This window comes from Camponotus floridanus, unplaced genomic scaffold, assembly GCF_003227725.1.
Source record: "Camponotus floridanus strain SB8 unplaced genomic scaffold, Cflo_v7.5 scaffold61, whole genome shotgun sequence".
Lineage (NCBI taxonomy): Eukaryota > Metazoa > Arthropoda > Insecta > Hymenoptera > Formicidae > Camponotus > Camponotus floridanus.
Window position 1 is genome coordinate 740,347 of NW_020229781.1, and position 21,384 is coordinate 761,730.

The 21,384-nt window shown below is 29.4% G+C and overlaps 1 protein-coding gene across 7 annotated transcripts in view; it reads left to right on the plus strand.

The window, feature by feature from the left end:
- The window catches only part of LOC105254463 (low affinity immunoglobulin epsilon Fc receptor), a 155,683-nt gene that overhangs the window by 52,650 nt on the left and 81,649 nt on the right, over positions 1 to 21,384 (plus strand). Inside the window, exons 1-2 of one of the 7 annotated variants that reach the window (XM_025413160.1) lie at positions 12,264 to 12,467; positions 14,732 to 15,029. The exons of 2 other annotated variants lie outside the window; for them this stretch is intronic. The gene's annotated coding sequence lies outside the window, so the exon portion shown is untranslated. Of the gene's footprint in view, positions 1 to 12,263; positions 12,468 to 14,731; positions 15,030 to 21,384 lie in introns of those variants that run through there. 4 more of the 7 variants (XM_025413159.1, XM_025413158.1, XM_025413162.1 and 1 more) reach the window with 4 other exon arrangements.

A 21,384-nucleotide genomic window follows, 5' to 3' on the forward strand; every position in this document is an offset into this window, starting at 1 on the left:
TTGTAGATATAAATTATAGTTTGCAGATAGATTCATTATACCTTAAAATAGATGGGCTAGAACAAATTAGATTTAAAAAACTTTAATAGTTTTCTAAATTAAATCAAATAATTTTTAATATTCTCTTTCGATATACAATATTCATATTGTAAAAGTAAATTAGAACTTAAATTCTAAAAGAAGAAATAAATTTTTTTTTCAGTTGGTAAATTTTATTTAATTTATTTGATAAAAAATAATTTTATAATAACTTATTTTTATAATACGCAATACTTTTATAATACGCAATGCTAATTTATTTTCTAGCTCATTTATCTGTATATCGAAACTTGTTTAGTAGAAACTGAGTTTCAAGCTTTGCTCTAATTGATGTAAAAAGCCAAGTTATCTATTAATTGAATTATAACATGATAATATGGGTATTTTTTTTACTTTATTATAAATTATATATTACTATAAAAATATTGATAAATCGATTTTGATTGGCTCTGTATTAGTTAAAGTTTTATTATAATAATTAAAGTTATATTAAAATGTTTAATTATTCCAAGTGTGAACAATCGTAAACTCTTATGATCTTAAAATAGTATGAAATGTTTACATTTACACTTTTATCAGCGATGATGTTTAGTCAGGAACGAAGTAGCCAATAATAAAAAAAGTTTCTCTCTTTCCTCAATTTCTAATAGAAATCAAAGTTACTAAATATAACCATATGAATGCGGCCTGGATTAATAAAAGATAGATATAATATTGAAGAATCGATAAGGTGGACGACCATTACTAGTTAAAAAGCGTAAGAAAATCTAATTTTATGATTTTCTTATTACTCTGCTATAAACAATATGTGTTTATAAACAAAAAATGATTATTTATATACATATATTATATATTTGTGAATATTATATTTACTCTCAATTTTTCAACATTATGGCATTTATTAAGAGAAAATAGAACTTTACTTTATACAATAATTATATATAAAAAATAAATAATATAATAAGTGCATTTTTTAAATGTGTTATATATATAAAATTTGTTATATATATATATATATATATATATATATATATAAAATTTATACTCATAAAAATAACAATGATGAAAATAACTGTATGTAATATATGTTGCTATGTTTTGCGGATTTATTGTACTTTTTATTATCAGCTTATTCATGTCTTGTGTTTGTCAGTTATTTATATCTTATATTTATTAAATTCTATTAACTGGAAATTATCATTACTCATTTGTAAAATAATTTGTGCGAGCAATGATGTCATTTTTTGCACCTACTTACATATTAGAATATTTGAGCAGTATTTGGCGCAATGCATATTTTTTTTATATTTGAAAGAAAGTTTTAGAACTTTTGGACGCGTTTTATAATTAATTTTAGTCCGTGCAGTTTAAAGATTAAAGAAATTCTGCCAACTTGTACAGCTGCCAAGGATTGTGTTTTGTTTCAAAGGGAGAATCGTAATTTTGTGTAAATATTAGAATGACAAGGCAAACGGAAATATAAGCAATTGACTGGAGAAAACATTGGAAACAGGAACATTTAGAAAGGGATAGAAATAGTGCGAAGAACGTCACTGATTGTTGGCTGCGAGGACATATTTTATTATCTGAGTAAATAAAATTTTGTATCGTTATGGAAGCCTATACAGACAGAAAGAGAGAGAAAATTTGCGCGGTAGTTGATTTTGCCGAAAAAATATTTGCTATTTTTATTTGCAGAAATCACTATTCTCTCAGTCGGAATCATTTTATTTCTGGCAATACTTTTTCCCGTTTTCATTGCATACTCGCGCGTTATGTTATGCTTCATCCTTTCTTCTGTTTATTTTTTATTCTCATGTGGGATTTGCGCTCGCAAATCGATATTGTGAAAATTAGGCGGATATCGATAATAGACGAGATACGAGAAGAAAGAAACACGTAAAATGCTGCAAGAGCGCGCGTGTTTCTGTCATCCGAATGTTTCGACAGATTTGTTTGCGCGCACGCACACATCACAATTTAATTTATCTTATTCTCATCAAAACTCCAAAACTATAGCGATATGCGTTTTGTCACGCGAATCGGATTTAGATAAAAATTTATTAATACGACCTCGAATCTCTTCCGGGCGTGGGAAAGTTCTATAAAATAAATTCCATTTCGTACACAAATTTGTCCGATTCAGCAATTTCACTCCATAGTGAATTCAAAGGACATGTTTTGTGCGCATAATAAACTTTACATCTACTCTCTGTCAATATTAATCGTCGACTTTTTTTAGTTTATTTTAAGAAACACAGAGAAAAGAGAGATAATGATTCAGATAATAATATCGAAATAAATAAATGAATTAATAAAGTAATTAATAAATAATTAATAAATAAAAAGCACAATATTTGATTATATACATCAATATTTGAACAAAAATTTTTAATTTAAACAAACTAGCATGATATGTTGTAAATACTGTTAATAGTATGATTCAATTTTTGTAACATTGATGGTATATATCGATATATTCGTCTATATATTCGTGTTTTATTTATACTAATAACAATGCGAAATATAGTACAAATAATAATTTACTTGTTCTAATAATATACATCGTATTCATAAAAATTTCTTATGATTTAAACGATAAAGGAATACTCGCATGTTTATGCTATATGTTTAAATTTTAGCTAGTCTAAAGAGATATAAATGTACGAAATAAGTGAAATATTACATAATTTAAAACAAATAATAAATATATATGAATACAAATAATTGGCTAATACACAGTTTTATTCGTTATTGTTATTATTAACTAGATCGTGTAAGTTTTTATTTTTATTTTTAATTAATAAATATTATGTTTTATGAAATAGAAATAATTCTATTTTTCTGAAGTGATATAAATTAAAATATTATTAATTTTAAATTCAATAGTAATATAATCATATACAATAGTAATATAATCATGAAAAGTTATAGTTTCTTTCTAGAACAATATTTAAAATATGTAAAAATTTTTATCAATAAATAAAACATAAATTCTAATAACATTTAGAAAAGGAAAGAAAAGCTAAAGAAACAGTTCGAGAAAGCATTATTACTAGCAAATAGAGTGCATTTTATTGTGCATCCGTTATTATCATAGTACACATTCTGCTGTTATATTCCCTTTTTTCGAGAAATAACATCAAAAAATCACGTGCAGATGTTTGCACGAGAATCATTCAGCCGGTAACTTTAAAGCATGAAACCGGATCGAAAAGCTGTAACTTCACTATTCGGTCCATTATGAAAGATATATGTGCATATACGTGCACATATGTATTCGTGGATATTAGATACCGTGGTAGTTGATGGATGGGAATGTTTGTATGCTTTATATAAAAATAAAAGAATAATCGAGAATGAAATTTCAAAGCAGAAAGGAGAACCTTTGGATTCATCGTTTTCTGTCCCATTTACGCAACTTTCATACCGCATTCCTACGAAATTGCATGTACGGAAGGATATAATATAGAAGAATGCAGAACCAGAGCATGATTCACACTATTATCACCTAATTACTTTCTCTTCTGAGATACTGTTAAAAGTTAAAAAATCTACAGGAAAAAATTGCTCAGAATTATTGTAGTATAACTTTTGTACGATAATTATAAATTTTTATGTATAAAATATTTTTTCATAAACTTTTTTACATTCTTGAAAAATTAAAAAGAACACAATTTGTACATATTGACAATAGTTTTTATTAAAAACTTAAATACTTTGATATTTTTATGCATACACTGAAAAAAATGAGAGAAATGTCTGAAAAGGTAACGAACGGATATTATACCGATCACTTTAATCGAATATCTGATCGGAAAATTCCGAATTTTGAACTTTCTGATCAGATATCCGATCGATCGATATTTTCTGATTGGATATCTGATCGGTTTCTTTTTTTTTCGATTAAAATGATCGATATAATATCCGTTCGTTATCTTTTCTCCGGTTTTTTTTCTCAGTGTATTCATGCATATTTATAACAATATAAAGTAATATATATATATAATTTTTCCTTTTTTGCAAAATTTCATTTAATGAAATTGTATAGTAGGTTCCATTTCTCTAATTCTCATTTTGTTCAACAACGTGTTTTTGTGAGAAATCCGATTAAATAACCGCATAATTGCTCATCGAGATTGGTTTAAATCCCCTAATCGTGCCAATATGCATTGCTCCAAACCACAAACGACAGAGAGATCCGCCTAATCGCTAATTCAGTCTGGACAGAACAATTAATCGGACCGGAGTTTCGTAAACACAGACAGACTTCGATAGAATGCTTTGCAAATTGACCGATGAATTAGACTGAATTAAGATCGAAGCGAATTTCATTGATTACAAAGACGAATTCAAGAGTTTTGCGGTCCAATATGAGCGAGAATTCGGGATTCGGTTTGCTCGTGAATGGCCAGTGAAGAACCCGAAGAGGCCGCATCGACAAGGCAATTTGCACGGATGAATGGAGAGACCGGACGCAATGATAGTTCCCGACCACTCTTGCGGTCATCAGGAGACGTCTAGCAATAGGGGTCAGCCGGTTAGACAAGCTGCTTGGCTTCTGTGCACATGACAATGCTCGAACTTGTCTCTACTAAGGACTACGACACTACGCGACATCGTTTGCAACCTAACGGAGTCGGGCTGATGGAGATGCGTGTTAGATCAACGCGACAAGCCGGCGAATGTTAGTCGGTATTAACGTGCGGAACACGTAATTAGCGAGAAGGGCGATTATCGCTAATGGAAGTGCGTTGTATGGAAAGGATGAGGCAGCGCGGGAACGTGAAATTCGTATTTGCACGTCCCCGTCGCACAAATCGGATCGTTGTTATCCTACTGGATGCACATCATCCCTTCTTGTATTACATTTCCGTAAGAAAAAAATAATAGATTTTTTATTTCTGCTTTTTTAAGAAAAGTCTGTTGAATTATTTAAAACCTTTGTAGATATACCTTTGACAAATTAAGATGTTTTTATTAAAATTTAATCTCTTCTTTAATGAATAAAAATTAATATATATCAATATCGATTATTATTATAGTAATATTCTTCATAAAAGACTAAAAATTTTCTTTTTAACAAAAAATACTAAATATATAAATTTTTCAGAAATAGATAAAAAATTGTAACTTTAAATAAATATATAATAGTATATTTGAACAATATATTTAACCTCTTACAAAATATATTTACCTCTTACATAATATACAAAATATATAAATTTGATGTTAAGATAAAAATTGTGTCGTGCAATTAAATTTTTGTTATAGTATTTAGCATTTGATATAAACAATATTGCAAGAATTTAGATTTTTTAAATATGTGTATCAAGAGAACAGGATATCGACCAATTTTACTATTGTTCCATTAAAAAAAATAGCTATTGAAAAGTGTTTTCTAGCGGCAATATTATCTTGAAGCTAATAGAAAAGATGCATTCCCTGCACTTACTGTGATAGCCGTTTACTGTCTCGCAAAAACACGAAAACGGTTGGAGCGCTAGATACAGAAATGTTGCAGCCATTCTCGAAAACGAGAATGTTGCGCATAAAAGGGAGAAATGGATGACATCTCGAGGGAGGATAAGAGCGTTTGTAGAACTAGGAATGGGAAGAGAGCGCACGCGCACATGAGCACGATGTCGAAAAATAGAATTCAATGCTTTAGTGATTTGCAAAAACACTTTTCCAATATTGACTATGCGAAACACGTTCAAGATATTTCTTTCTATCATGCCTTACCGCCGCTTATTATTTATGATCCCTATGCGAGATAATATAGGATAATATTATGATAAAAGTACACACTTGCCTTTGTTGTTATACATCGTACAATTACGATTGCGCAGGAATTTACTCGTTGACATTGTCAAATAATTTTGCTAAACCGCAAAAAAGTCTGACGAAATTCCAATAAATTACCTTTTCTCTTTACAGTCCTTTCATTTTCGTATTTCTGCATCTTAAAGCTGGTCTTTGAAAAGAAGAATTATTTTGGCTGTTCTACATCGGTAAGGGATGAGTTCATTTGGAAATGGGGTCACGGGGAAAGTAGTATAAGAAATTTTTATGTAATGTTTTTATGTATGTCTTCGAATGAAAAGAATTATTTTAATAAGAAACGTTAAGCGTGTCTGTGTTATAATTTAAATCTGAATGGAATTAAAACTATTTGGCTCAATATATTTTTACGTAATAATTATATAACATTTTGTAATAATCTGCATGAGACATAGCCGATTGAAGAAATAGATATATACAAATCGCTGAATATTTATATAATTTGTGATATAATTTCTCAAAAGAACAGAAAAGAATAGGATATTAAAAAAAATATATAAGGATGGAACGTAACATATAATTATGTGCTAAATTTTAATTTAAAAATAATTAAAGCAATACTAAAATTATATAAGATTTATTAATACATATCAAGATTTTTTTAAAGTTTTGTTTGAAGATATTATGTTACTGAAAAATCTTTCTACATACATATTATACACCTATTATTTTATATATCAAAGTTTTCTCTTCGTGTGTGTTATATTTATGCAGAAAATTATGCGAAAAGAATTAAACTTTTAATATAGTAGTCTCTTCTGAGATGTTCTATTGCATAAAATTGTGATGTAATGAGATAAAAATGAAACCATCATGGAAAAATAAATTAAATATTGATTTGAAATAATTTTGAATTACAAATATTTGTTTTATTTTAATTTTTAATTTTTTTTTAATTTTAATTTTATTTTTATTTTTATTTTTATAAATTATTTTTACAAATTGTTTGTTTGAAGTACGGAAATTATGTAGGAAAAATTTGGTTACTTTTAAAATAATAATTCTTAGGAAATCGGAGTGCAATATAAGAGATGTAGAATAAGTAATCACGAGAAAAGCACGACAAGAAGAGTGAGGATTCGAGAAAGATAAACGAAATGAAATATCTTACCGGGAAATTAAAATGCCAGATTGCCATGAGAGAGAGAAAGAGACGGAAAGAGAAAAAAACAAAATATAAGACACAGAGAGTTCCACTTACTTATTTATTCCATTATAGAACAAGCCGCATAATATTCTAACGCACAGATGAGAGGCGCATCAATGCATTTTCTTCGCGCGTTATTGCGTTCGCATTGCGAAAATTTGCAGAGAACTCAACACCCATGTCTCCGGTTTTGCGAGAACGAATGAAGACTACATTGAAAGATGAGCTGCAGATTTTGAATAAGGAAATTGTATCTTGTGAAGCGTACTGTGTGGATTTTTCGATAAAAAGAATGCGGCAAAAAAATTATTACATATATACATATTATTTTAAATATATATTTAATAAATATAATAAAATTTTCATACTAAAAATATTATAATAATATAACAATTTCAAATGTATTAAAAGAAAACTGTTCAAACTAAACGAGATAAATGTCCGGATTATAATTTTATATTTAATATAATTATTCAAATTTAGTTAAAATGTAACGAGATGGACAGTCAAGGGAAAATTTTAGCAGATTGTCGGAATATTACTGCCCATTAAATATTTAACCTCTCTATTATTTGATTACATGTTATCACAGTCATTTCGCATATTCTAGAAATTTTGATCCTAATTTACAATACGTCCCGTACCTGCTGTTATTTAGTGCACAAAATTTGTTTGTATTGACATATGTCATTGCTGTATAAATTGGTGACATTTATTCTAAAATATATTAGAGAATTTTATTGCATGAAATTAGTTTATATATTCGTTTAGACATGTCATATCACTTCAAAATATTAATTATACAAGAGAGCAATTTCAATCAAAACAAATTATGCTCTTTCAAAAATAATTTTGGAAAACAGTTTTGTAGCAGTTAAGTAAAAAATAAAGTGTATTTATATCATATTATGTACGATATAGAGCGCATAGTTATTAATAGAATTGCAGCAAAAAAGTAATCGTATATATACTCTTCACGATACAAAAGGTTAATGGAGGAGAAATATGATAATTAAAGATTTTACAAGTGAGAAAATCGTAATAAAATATTTTTTATAAAAATAAATTCAATTTTACAGAGAAATTTTTTTTAGAAATTTTATCACGACTGATTGTAATTATTTTAATAAGAGTCATAAAATAAGTATTTGTCAGATTTATTTAGATTGCAATAACATATATTATCTTGAATATACTTTTGCTAAAAATAATAATTACAAGTTCAAATTATTCGTTAAGTAAAAATATAACGTTCAAAATAAAATAATCTTTACTTATACAATGAGCAAATAAAAGTTTGCAACTATAATTCCGCTAATAATAATTAATTTACTACTAATATTATATAAGCATTATAATAACTGTTTTCTGCAATTTCCTATCTCTGCGCACGATTGTCATCTCTGTCAATTATCGGAAATCCTTATTGCTAAAAGCAAACGATTATATTGCGGTCGTGAAATTATTGTCTTCATTATTCACGTCGTCTGTAATTTGCGAAATGCAAAGCATTCTTGTTGAAATCAGTTTTTCAATTTGTTTAATTTATTCGGCGCAGCTTCTATGGAGACAATCGAAAAGTTTTCTCGGGTCTGTCGACGCTCCTCATTGATTTCTAAAGCTGTAGGAGGGCTTTCTTATTATTCGGATGCACTGATGTTAAAGTAGCGAAGTAGAGTGTTAACACGGAATCCGCTTTACGTTCTTGATTTCTCTCGTAAAACTAAAGTTTCAACACAATCCGCGTTCACAGGTCATCTAAGGAAATTTTAAACGGATTGTAAAAAGATGATTTTAATAGTCTTTTCTTTATTTAGTGACAATTTATTTAGTGATAATAGTATGGAAGGATTTGCAATAAATTTATATCGTTGCCATTTTATAAATTTTTTTAAAACGTATGTTTTAAACAAAAAAATTCTTTTTTATAAATACTATAATTATTTTTATAGAAATAAATTGAACATTTTGAATAATATTAATTAATTCAAAAGGTCCTAAGAAATAACATATGCTTAAGAAAGTAATACTACTAATTTTTAAAAATAAAGGAATTTTTTCGTAAAATATAATAAAAATCTTAAAAACTAGATTGGGATATAATCTCCGTGTATAAAAATTTAATTCATTTGAATTATAACTTCAAACATTCGTAAACATATAAATCTACAACTTAAATTAAAACTTCGACAAAAAAAAGAAGTTTGAAGAAATTTTCATATATATAAATATTAGATAAATATAACATAAAAAATAACAATTCATATATGTAAATATTACATAAAAATTAACATCAATAATTGTCAAGCAATCAAATAATCCTTGTCAAAGAGTATAGTCTTGCTATCTATCTCGATGTATCTAAAGCAATAACGCCGCAATTTGTCATGCCAGGTACATGACGTATCACTGACCACAACCGGAACTACAAATTACAAAGCTACCGCAACAATTAACCCAAAGAGGCGCTAACGGTTAGAGTAGTTTCAGTTCTGCAAGGCCTATTAACAAGATACTTTGTCGACATTCCGATTGTGCGAATTAATCCAGATCAATATAACATTTGAAGTTTTAGAATAAATTTGGAGTAAGATTTTTATAAACAGAATAAGTAGAATAAGATTTTATAGTGATTATTAATTTCTTTGGTAATATTAATTTCTCATAAATATTAATTTTAATATAAAGAAAAAATAAGCCAATATTTGACAAGAACAAGGAGTATTTCGTTATCTCATAACAAGTTTCGTAACATACGTACAACATCTATAACATTTTGTAATTTAATGTAAGAAGAAGGAAGCTTTTTTAATTGGGTAGAAAGTGATTGGACGTGTGTATTCAAACTTTTTCTTTCCTTATGGATAATTTGATGGTAGATTTCTAATTTATAGTTCGACGAGTCGTTTGTTGAGTCACGATACATCACGTGCAGAGCCAGACTGATGAACGGTTATAACCATCAGTCGGCCAACATACAGCACTTCCAGAAAAAAATATGAATAAAGGAAAAATTATAATCAGATTGACTGCAATATTATCATAAATATATTTTACACGTTTATATATATATATATATATACAGGGTCTACCAAAAGTGTGGAAACCCCTAAATATCTCGGAAAATATACGTTTTACAGAAAAGTGTTTCCAACAAAAGTTGTAGGGTTTAAGAAGATCTATATACTGATTCTATCAGTTTGACCTTGGATGGCGTCGTCAAGGTCAGGTCAAGGTCACATTGACTTTTTTAAATGACACCCCCTACATTTGATTGCATATTCTTATAGCTTAATTCAAGAGCTTTCCAAAACACTATAATAATGTTCATTTTTATTAAGTACTTTGCGAGTTATGAGGGTTGAAATAATTTCTTAATTTTACATAAACCATAAAATATCTAGTAAACCATTCATTTTTCGATTATCTTACCTTCATACTTTTATGTACAAAATAATGAAAGGAATCAATTGGTGTAAAGAAAACATACAGTTGTTTTTAAGAAAAAATATGGAATTGTTAATTGCAAATTACATATTTTTTCTTAGAAACAACTATGTGTTTTCTTTACACCAATTGATTCCTCTCATTAATTTGTACATAAAAGTATGAAGGTAAGATAATCGAAAAATGAATGGTTTACTAGATATTTTATGGTTTATGTAAAATTAAGAAATTATTTCAACCCTCATAACTCGCAAAGTACTTAATAAAAATGAACATTATTATAGTGTTTTGGAAAGCTCTTGAATTAAGCTATAAGAATATGCAATCAAATGTAGGGGGTGTCATTTAAAAAAGTCAATGTGACCTTGACCTGACCTTGACGACGCCATCCAAGGTCAAACTGATAGAATCAGTATATAGATCTTCTTAAACCCTACAACTTTTGTTGGAAACACTTTTCTGTAAAACGTATATTTTCCGAGATATTTAGGGGTTTCCACACTTTTGGTAGACCCTGTATATATATATATATATATATATTAAAAGTTGTTTAAAGAAAATTATTAAACTCTCAGTTGTGAATTTTACAAAAATTTTTTAGAAAATATTTAGTTTTGTAATAATACAATCACTAAAAATTTCTTAATATAACATTGTTTTAAGATGAAAATCATCTGAAAAAAATTCAATCAATGTTTAAAGAGACTAAAATAAGTAAGCGAATAAAAGATGATTACTTCAAATTAATTAGAAACCGACAATGAAACATAGTAGTTTATATGCCATAGCGTATATATACTATATATCGATATCGATATTTTATGGTAACTGAAGGCTATTTATTTTTGGCAACCGCTAAAGTTTAGTAAAAATATAAAATGCAATCGTGTGAATGGAGGCGGTGCCTCGAAAAACTCCATTTTCCTTTACATCGCGGTATCGTACAAGTGAAAACACTGGTAAAGCTTATTTATGATTATACCTTTTATAATAGTATAAGTTTAATAATGAAATATCTTATCGGAAATTTCGCATAAGATGAGATGAAAGAATGTTAATTTATATTTAAACTCGCGTTTCTGATATTTTCTTAATAGCAAACATATTATTTAAATGTAATTAATCTACCGAAATTATTAATATATTTTTAATGGAAACAATTGCAAATAATTATAATTCAGAGAAAAGAATAATATTCAACAATTAAGTTAATTATGTAATTACTTTTTAAATTAAAATTTTCTATTTTTGCAGTTATTTTTAAAAATGTGATATCTTGATATATAATATAGTGACTGCAAATTGACGTTAAAGAGTCTGTATGTCACAAGCAGAATTTTTTAAAAATATCCAAGCCATTCGCTTTTCCAGATGTATCATGATTTAGAGAAACGTGAACCAATTACTCAGACCATCCTCTCCGGAACTGATCATCAATTCCATCCAACCAACTATCGTCAGCAATACTTTTCTCACGGGAAGAGACAACTTATTCGATCGCTACCGTGACATATACGCGGCCATTCGGGCCAAGCCCTCGCGAAATCATTCACGGAGACCTCTCACTCTCCCCACGTGTCTCTCAGAGTACGAGCCTTCGCGGCGGGGGAATAGGAGAAAATCATGAAAAGTACGAATGTGCGAACGAGAGCGAACACATTCGTTGTGCACGCGAGCAAGCGAGAGAAGAGAGATCATTCTCTTCTCTCTCTTCCTTTTTTTCTCTCTCTGGTCTCAACTTGGCGAATGTCCTGGTAGCGAGAGAAGTCGCCAGTGTCTCGGTAGACCTCCATCTGGTACAGCAGGCTGAGAGCCTCTTCGGGGATCGTCTATCCGAGGATCGTTCGCGTGCCGCCTGGCAGATCGCCGTGTGCCAGGTTCTTCTTGCTTTTGTATTTCCTTTTTTCTTTTTTTCTCCGTTGCTTTCGTTCCCTAAAGCGGATGTAACGCGGTCGATACTCGTGAGAACGAGAGCGTGTGAGTTGGAATTGTAAATAGTATCGAATACGTAGAGGTTGTATTGTGGCGCACGTTCGAAATCGAGTTTGGCGCTTGTCGCGATCAATTTAAGCAGGAGATGGCGAACGGAAATTTTCTGCATTTTTATTTTAGTGCAACGCTAAAACTTACTTCTCGAGTACGCTTTATTCGAACCGTGGCTTTCGATATAGTATAGTCCGATCGATATTCCATGTGGATTGAAATTGATGACAGCTATCTCAAATTGCTTCTAGTAACACAATGCTTAAATTAACGGCTCAACATGACTGCATTTAATCTGTATCTATGACTGTGTGTTTAATTTGTATCTGTATCAATAAAATGAACGTATATATTTCAACGACTGGGAAAATAATCAAAAGATTTAAATTTCTAAAAAGTTTATACGGCGCATCAAAATTTGTATCTTATGACATTTATTTAATAATATTTTTTGAATTTAAAATTAATTATGTAATTGATATGTACATGTCTATTACATATTATAATTATAAACGCATTTATATCTATTATTTCTTTGTTATATTTCTGCAGTATAACGTAAATGATTGCAAAATTCAATACATAATCTCAACAAAGATATGTATAATACCTGTTGTGCGTATCAAAAAAATGACTATTACTCCGAGAAATTCATTCTTCCTTCGTGAAATAAATGCGAATAAAGTAAATGCGAATGTGAATACGAAAATTACAAAATTATAATGATACCATGCATCATGTGTGAGCATGCAATTTAATTCGATTATTGACTGTATTAGGCTCGCTACGTGTTATGCTACTACCCATGATCGTCGAGTTCTAATCGGGAGGAAATAATTTGTTTGGCTGCACCCGGGTTATACATAGGGATTGGCTGTAGATGATCGATAGCTGTATATTGGACTGTGTTGCCATGCTTGTATGCACGCGGAAATTAGCGATTACTTACGCGTATTATCGCTAAAACGATGTGATAACAGAAGAAAATTTCTTTAATGACAAATTCAATTTGCGGAAAATTCGATTTGCGGAAATAAAAATGCAAATTAGAATAAATTTAATATCTCAAAAAGTTAAATTAGATATAAATTATAAATTTGTTATAGGACAATATAAAACAAAAGTATGAACATTTTGAAGATGTTTGAAATTTCTTATTAATATTTTCTAATAAGATACCAAATTTTGAAATATTAATATAATTAAATCATATAAAATAGCATTATATATACATATAATAATAATGTATTATTAACATTTAAATAGAAATATAGATTATTGTTGTTAGATAATTAAATCGTATCACTTTTAAAAATATTGCAGTTGAAAAATTGATAATTTATCAGATCATAATAAATAATCACATTACCGCAGCAATACTTTACAATGTATATCCGTTTATTATTAATATGCTTTCTTGCATTTCACGTATAGAAATAGACGCAAATAAATTATGATATATAATAATATCTTTCATAAATCTTGTATAAATTTTTTTATACATTTTATTGTATTTTTTTCATCGTTTATATGGTGATATAATGTCGTAGTTAATCTTACTAATCAATGATGATTTTCAAAAGACTAAAGGGTTGTGTCAACATTGTAACTTTTTTAGCTTTACTTTTTGTTTAAATAAATATTTATGAAAATTTATAATATTGTCTCTTCTAATATTTCGTTTCTATCTTTTTGCTTAAAGGAGCTATCGATTGCAATCTGCTATTGACTGTAACACATATATATATATATATATATATACGAGATTTGGAAATTCGATCGAACGGTTTACTCTTTCATGTCTTTGCATAAAACATGAGTCAAACATTTGATTAGCATATTACAATCATTCAGTATAACATATAACAAATTTTATGCGGCAATTTAATAAGGCGCCTAGTATAATTTTATTGATGCGATCTACATCTAAACTTAAGGATGTAAAATCGCGTTGAAAACATTGAATGTAAAAATATTATTTTTCCAAAATCTGACTTTTTAAAGTATCTTATTTAGAAACAGTGCCATATAAAATTAGAAAGTAGCGTAAAGAATAATTATCGGGTAATATATAACACATACACATACACATACATATACTAATATTAATACTCATATTAAAAAGATGCGTTTTTTAGCGAGTATTATTTTTTAAATTCATGTCAGAGTCTGTTCCTGTAACTTGCATTAAATGTCAAACCTTCCGCTTTTCGAGCAGTATTAATTTCACTTCCACATGCGTAATCCACTTTCACGAAACCGGTATTATAGTACCTGTCGTGAACCAGCCGACGCTCTCGACGAAGATCGAAATTATAATATAAAACTGGTCGGCCAATTAAAGTCACGGCCGCGAAATTCTGACCTTCACGACAACCTTGTTGTTTTTACAAGATTATTCTCTGTCGCGCACGTAGGGTTATAGTGTTACGATAGTGTGGACGTGTAAAGCAGGTGCGAAGCGGTCTCATGTGATACATACACTGTGCGCTGAGTCAAAGACGAAGAAGGTGGAAAAAAGGAAGTAAAGGGCCCTCGGTGGAATTTCTTCAGCCAACTTTACGAAACGGTGAGTCAAGTAGCGAGATAAAGTTTAATAGACCTTCGGGTCGAACTTTTGATGTACGGACGAGCAAGAGAACGCATTCAAGTAGTACGTGAGCTTCATCGTAACTTTGAACAGTTCTAACGTTAAAACATTTTGCGCCTGATCATTTTTTACATCCATTTATTGTAGTTAGAAGGCAAACTCGCAATTGGTGTTGCTTTACTTTATCTCGAAAGTTAAAGTTATTTAAGAGAAATGAATTAATTTACAATTATGTTCATCAAATAGAAATTATTAGATATTATTGTAATAAATAAAAATTTATTTCTTAAACTAAACGATATTTGAAATTGAATATTTTAAATAGTGTACTTTTAATAATAATTTATTGAGAAATACAAGCACACAATATTTTAATTTTACCCAGCGCAACTTTTAAAATTATAACAATTAATTATCAAAGTTATGGGAAAATTGATTGTAATGAAATGTATAGAATTATGTTGAAATTTTCAATATGTTTGATTTAATTGCATTTCTCAGTTAAAATTACGATGCTGTACCGCTATTTGTGGTATTGCTATCTCACTCGGTCAAGTATCTCGATCGCTATTCGAGCAATCAAATTTGCTGGATACCGATACCACGACATATCGATCGGCTAACAAACGAATTTACCGAACATTTGCCTGCTAATTCACCTATGCATGCCACATAATCCGGTTACGTCGTTGGTACCGCAGGAATGCGCAGATACTCGCCTATGTGGCTAATAGTACCGTATTATGTCGGTTTTCGCATAAATGTAAATGTCTTCGCAAGAAAGCACGCAGGATGAATATAATTAGAAAGGAACAAACCAAGATTGATACATCCATCAATGAATAGATAGTTACTAGCGAAATAATAAGTTATATCTATGCAAAATAATATAATTGAACAACAATTAAATTTTCTTATGTATACAATATAGAAGCACAACGTAACTTGCTTTCTTTCGATTATAACGTTATGAATTAATTATTGGAATATTTCTTCTTTCTAAATTTTAATATTAATCTTGTTGTTGATTTTAAATTATAATTAACATTTTACTTAAAGTTTATAATATTGAATTGATAAAGAGACAAAAGAAAAGAGATGAAGAGAGCACACAATAATATTTTTAAGTCCTAAAAATTTATTTTGCTATCGGGATATTTTCGAGATGCAAATATCACCAGTTTCGTTATTTCCGAATATTTGTTTAATCGTAAGAATTTTATGATGTTGAATACACGTTGAATGCTCGTCAGTTATTTCGCATTTTTATACAATTTGAATATTTAGAATTCTATTCCAATTGAATTTCCGCTGATTATTTTTGTTCACAATTGAACTTTGCAATGCAATATATTATCATCGTGAAGATATGATACGCGCGCAGTCTTATTGATCTGAGGTTACGAGAAATATCGTTGTTCCTTTATACAACAGTATCGCCCTTTGACACGTAAACCTCATTCTATGTGACCTTAGTTGTTACAGTCTGCGGTCTCAGTTTCAATCCTTAGTTTGCAATTGGAGCTGACTAGATCAATCATTTTCAGAGTAAACGTTCGTAACCCTCAAACACGACCTTCCCTTAATTAAATCCCGTTCAATTGACTAATACTGTAACTATAAGACATACTCTGTTGTAATTCAATTTCCAAATAATTTACTTCTTTTATTTTACTATTTTTAGATTTCTAAATTCTCGGAAATTGTTTGTATAAATTTTCCCTCAAAGTCATTAAATTCTCTTATCTCTACACACCTTGTATGTTTAAATATATAACATTCTTAAATATTTAACATACTTGAGTTTTTAATATTTTTTATGGTTTAAAATGATGTAGTAAAATAATACAAGCTTCTTTTTAACATATTATATTTTGAAAAAAAATAAATTTATGTAACTTTTCTCTCTCTTTCTCTTTCTATTATTAATAATAAAATATAATAATAAAAATTTTAAATGTTAAACTATTCCGTTCCATCCATTAAATCATGCCAAATAAATTATGTAGCAATCATTTTGAAGAGGAATCGTCTTAAAGACATTCGATTATCGGTTTTTTAGAATTTCGTCTTCCTTCGTACGTGTATCGCAATTGAATCGGCCGATTTGTCGATGGTCTTACTGAATGTTTGTCTGTCAATTTGCTTAGATACAGCGTACGTAAATCCGCGACAATCTACAATAGTTAGCATTATCGGGTACACAATAACGTGTGAATGCGTCGCGATTTAAACGTGGGGAGAGGGAGTGGAAGGAAAGGAGTAAATTGCTCGGTACACTGCCCGGAAACGGATTTTGCAGTCTCGTCGTCTTAATGAACGATCGTTCTTTCACTTCGATAAGTTTGGCCTTCACGCAACTGAAAATTAACTTCAACTCTTCCTTGAATTCCGGTTTGGTATGCATTATGCATCGTCAATAAAAGTGTAGTGAAAGTATACTATTTAAAAAATTATAATAGTTGGAAATATATTAAATTAATGACCAGTTTTATATTTGTTAGCTTTTAACATGCGCATATTCTTGTCTTTTTTATTGTTATTATCGTGAATATTTATAATAACTTCTTGTTTAACTTGAAGATATAATGTATATAACATATATATGAAAACGTTATAGGAATGTTCAAATAAAGAGAGACTTCTGCTCTGAAGGGAAACATAATTTAAATCTAAATTAATTCGTTATAATTTTAATTAATATTATAGTCTTAACTAGATGAGAATAAACGTGCGATGCTGTTGAGAGGGATAAATGTTATTGATTTAAATTAATTACTTGCCTATTTGGTCACTTTGCATGCAAACTCTATTTCGTGTATTACTCCAATATTTCTTATTTTGTTTACATTTTACGTGTACTCAATTATAAATTATATCATATCTGTTTATATACTACAATTAATTATCCACAAACGCAAACTTATTTACTCATATTTGTGTATTTTACATATTTGTGTATTTTTTACGTACAATATAAAAATACATGTACATATATATATTCACATACATGTATTGTATACAATCACATGTATAAAATGATTTTCACTGCATATACATTTAAATAATATTTTTTCTTTATTTAGTGCACTTGAGGAAATATTGTCTCAGAATGCTCTAAATAAATTTACGCTTTCTCTTTCTACATACATACACATATATGTAGATTTTAACCAAAACTGAGTGACAAAACCATTTTATTTCATGTGAAATGGACGATAGCGATCTGTCCGCTGTCATCTTCGTTGAACTAGATTTTCGCGAGTTGTAAAATATCATCGCATGCCGCGGGAGTAATTTGAAATTCGTTTTATCAATTAATATCGATGGACAGCCGTGTCACAATGGTTTCGTAGGCATGCCACTGGCGGATATCGGACCGGCAGTGCCCGCTGGTATAATTGCCGCTGTGGTATCGTTTGTCAGTAACCCATCATTACTTTGGCTTCTGCGTTATTTGCGGTTAGCTTTGATCGTGCCATTTCCTCGATATTATTCTCTTTTTTTCTCTTACTTTCTCTCTATCATTCTTGAGGGAATTCGCGACACGATGTTATTCGACGGAGCATCGCCACTAATAAAGCAATAAATAATTGATTATAAACGCCTAGGCTTTTTATACAAAGCGATATATCGATTTTGCATTTTGCATAAAATATTTCTTTTTATTTCACATATTGTCTGAAATAATGTTTTTTTAATCCACAGATTTCACATGTAAATTCAGAAAGTTTTTTAAATTTAAAGTATATTAAATAATAATGTGAAAGATGATAAGAAATTGCGTTCAGTTTTTTATTTATAATCTTGTACATTCCATAAACAAAATATTATGAAAATCATCACTACATTAATGAAAACAATTCTTGACATAATTATATTGAATTTATAAGATTTTTAATTTATAAGAATTATAAGATTTTTATTTAATCTTTATCTCGATTTTAATTTCTAACAAAAAAGGCAGTTTTTTCTAAGTTTTTTCTCTAATTTATCGCCTATGGAATGAAGTCTCTTGTGCCGAAGAAACAGGTCATTTCCATTTATATGGCGGCTACGTCGATATACAATACACGTAATTCCCATTTGTAGCGCGACGTCTTATCTCGTCGGAAGTATCGTCGGAAGTTTCGACACGCGCTGCGAGTTTCGCGTTCGCGCGAGAGAACTGCGTTGGTCGAAAGCAGAGAGGAGGAGAAACGAGAAATAACTAGGTAGCACGCAGAGGAAGCCCCATGCCCGTTTGTCGAGCGTGTAACGAGTACCATGGTTGTAATTGCTTCGCGATCGTGGGTATAACCGATGCGATATCTGTGCACATGCATTGCACCTTGCGAACGAAACTTAATTGCGTCTGCGTCAGGAACCATCCACTGACGCTTTCTAACGCTACGATGACGATGCGAGACATGCGAACGCACTGCTCTTTTGTAAGGTCTGCTCCGAAATTGCCACACTCTCGACGTTAAGCTGTCCGCAACAATCTTGCAAACATCTGCGGACGTTTCATAAAACAAGGCAAGATTTGAATTAATACAGATCGCTTTGGAAAGATAAACTTCGATTACCATCTTTGCTAGAAGCTAAAGGCATTATTCGTTCTATGATAGTCTTTCTATAAAACGACGTTCCATTTAATTCTTTTGCAACTGTAATTCATTAAGCTTCATGCTATTTATATGCGTGTAAATAAAGAAAAGAAATAAATTTTCAGAATGACCTAGATACTCTCTTTATTAAAAAAAATTATATTGAAAAGACCATATAAAAAAAAACTATATTAAAAAGACCATATAAATCTATTTAAAATAACATTTTCTATATTACACAATTTTTTCGAAATGCGTAAAATATAATATATGGAAACAATTTAAATCATTAGATTGTCAAAAAGTCAATTCGCAATAAGTTTCAAATCAAAATTTATTATTACATTTGAATTAATTATTTTAATACATATACTACTTATCTACTTATTTATCTACTTAGTTATCTACTCTTATCTACTTATTTACTTATCTAATTTATTATTTGTGGACTCGAGAAGCCGTGGAATTGTACTTAAAAATTTATAGCTTTATCGATATAAAACTGTAAAAATTTAACTGTTATTGTTAATTCAATATGACAAATTAAGCGCTGGAGAGAATGTAATATCTTTATTATAATTATTGATTTATTTTAATTTTGAAATTTTTAACATTGCGTTTTATTCATCAGGTTTAAAAATGAACTATTTTACTTGCATGAATATCGGAAAAACGTCAACTATATATGGCATTTAACAAAATCGGCAAATTTTTTTCCCGGCTTTATCTGCGATACCCGAATGCGATACAAAAATTTGGCGATCGTGCCGCAAACCACCGATAACCGCGTAGCACAAATATGTAGAATATTTCGTTCCAATATTATCCGCAACACATCAATGCTCTTTCGATGCTACGCACGCTTGTGTGTAGCTTCGTTACATGCTATTACGAAACAATTACGTAAGGTCAATGTGTGGTAATGAGTGCAGCCGGGTGGCAGGTTAATTGTATCGAGAAATTATTGGAACGAGGGAAAGGCGTTTTTGCTTGCACTCTATATACACTGTTGTAACGAGAATAACTTAGATCAATGTCGCTTCCGTCCTGACAGTTAAAAAAAAACAAATACACCGCCCGAGTTATTTACATGTCTAATCAATATCGAGTGTAACAGATCGGATGTATTTATCGGATGTATAAATATCGGTAAATGGATGGTATAGGTAAAAGAATATTTGAAATATTAAATGTTTATTTTGTATTTTTGATAAAAATATTTTTTGTGACATTATATATATAATGAAAAAAGGAATAACGTATTGTTAAAGTATTTCATGTAACAGAGAGAATCGTAGAATTAAAACAATTAATTGTGCAATATATTGTACGAATTTAATAGCATGTTCCAAATATAAATTAATTAAATTGCATTTCTCTTTTCTTTTGTGTTCGATAAAATGCCACCCAAAAAAATAACAATATTTTATTTTAGTTTATATAATGTTAGAGATAATGATTGATTACGTAGTACGATCTCTCTTACAGTAATGTTCTAGTTAAAGTTTTCATGGATTGACTAATTGAATTTCGTTGTAGTTCCGTAAAAACAGTTTCCTTTTTTTATTATCTTTTTATCAATTTAATACAATTTATGTTAAATGTGTGGAGGATTTCTTATACGGAAATAAAATGTATATCTTCCCAGTCGACCTTAATATGTAAAGAAATTATTGCGATAAATTAGCTAACTTGTTCTTATCGAATTTGTGAGAAAATGATACCTTTGAAATTTCTACTTCTGC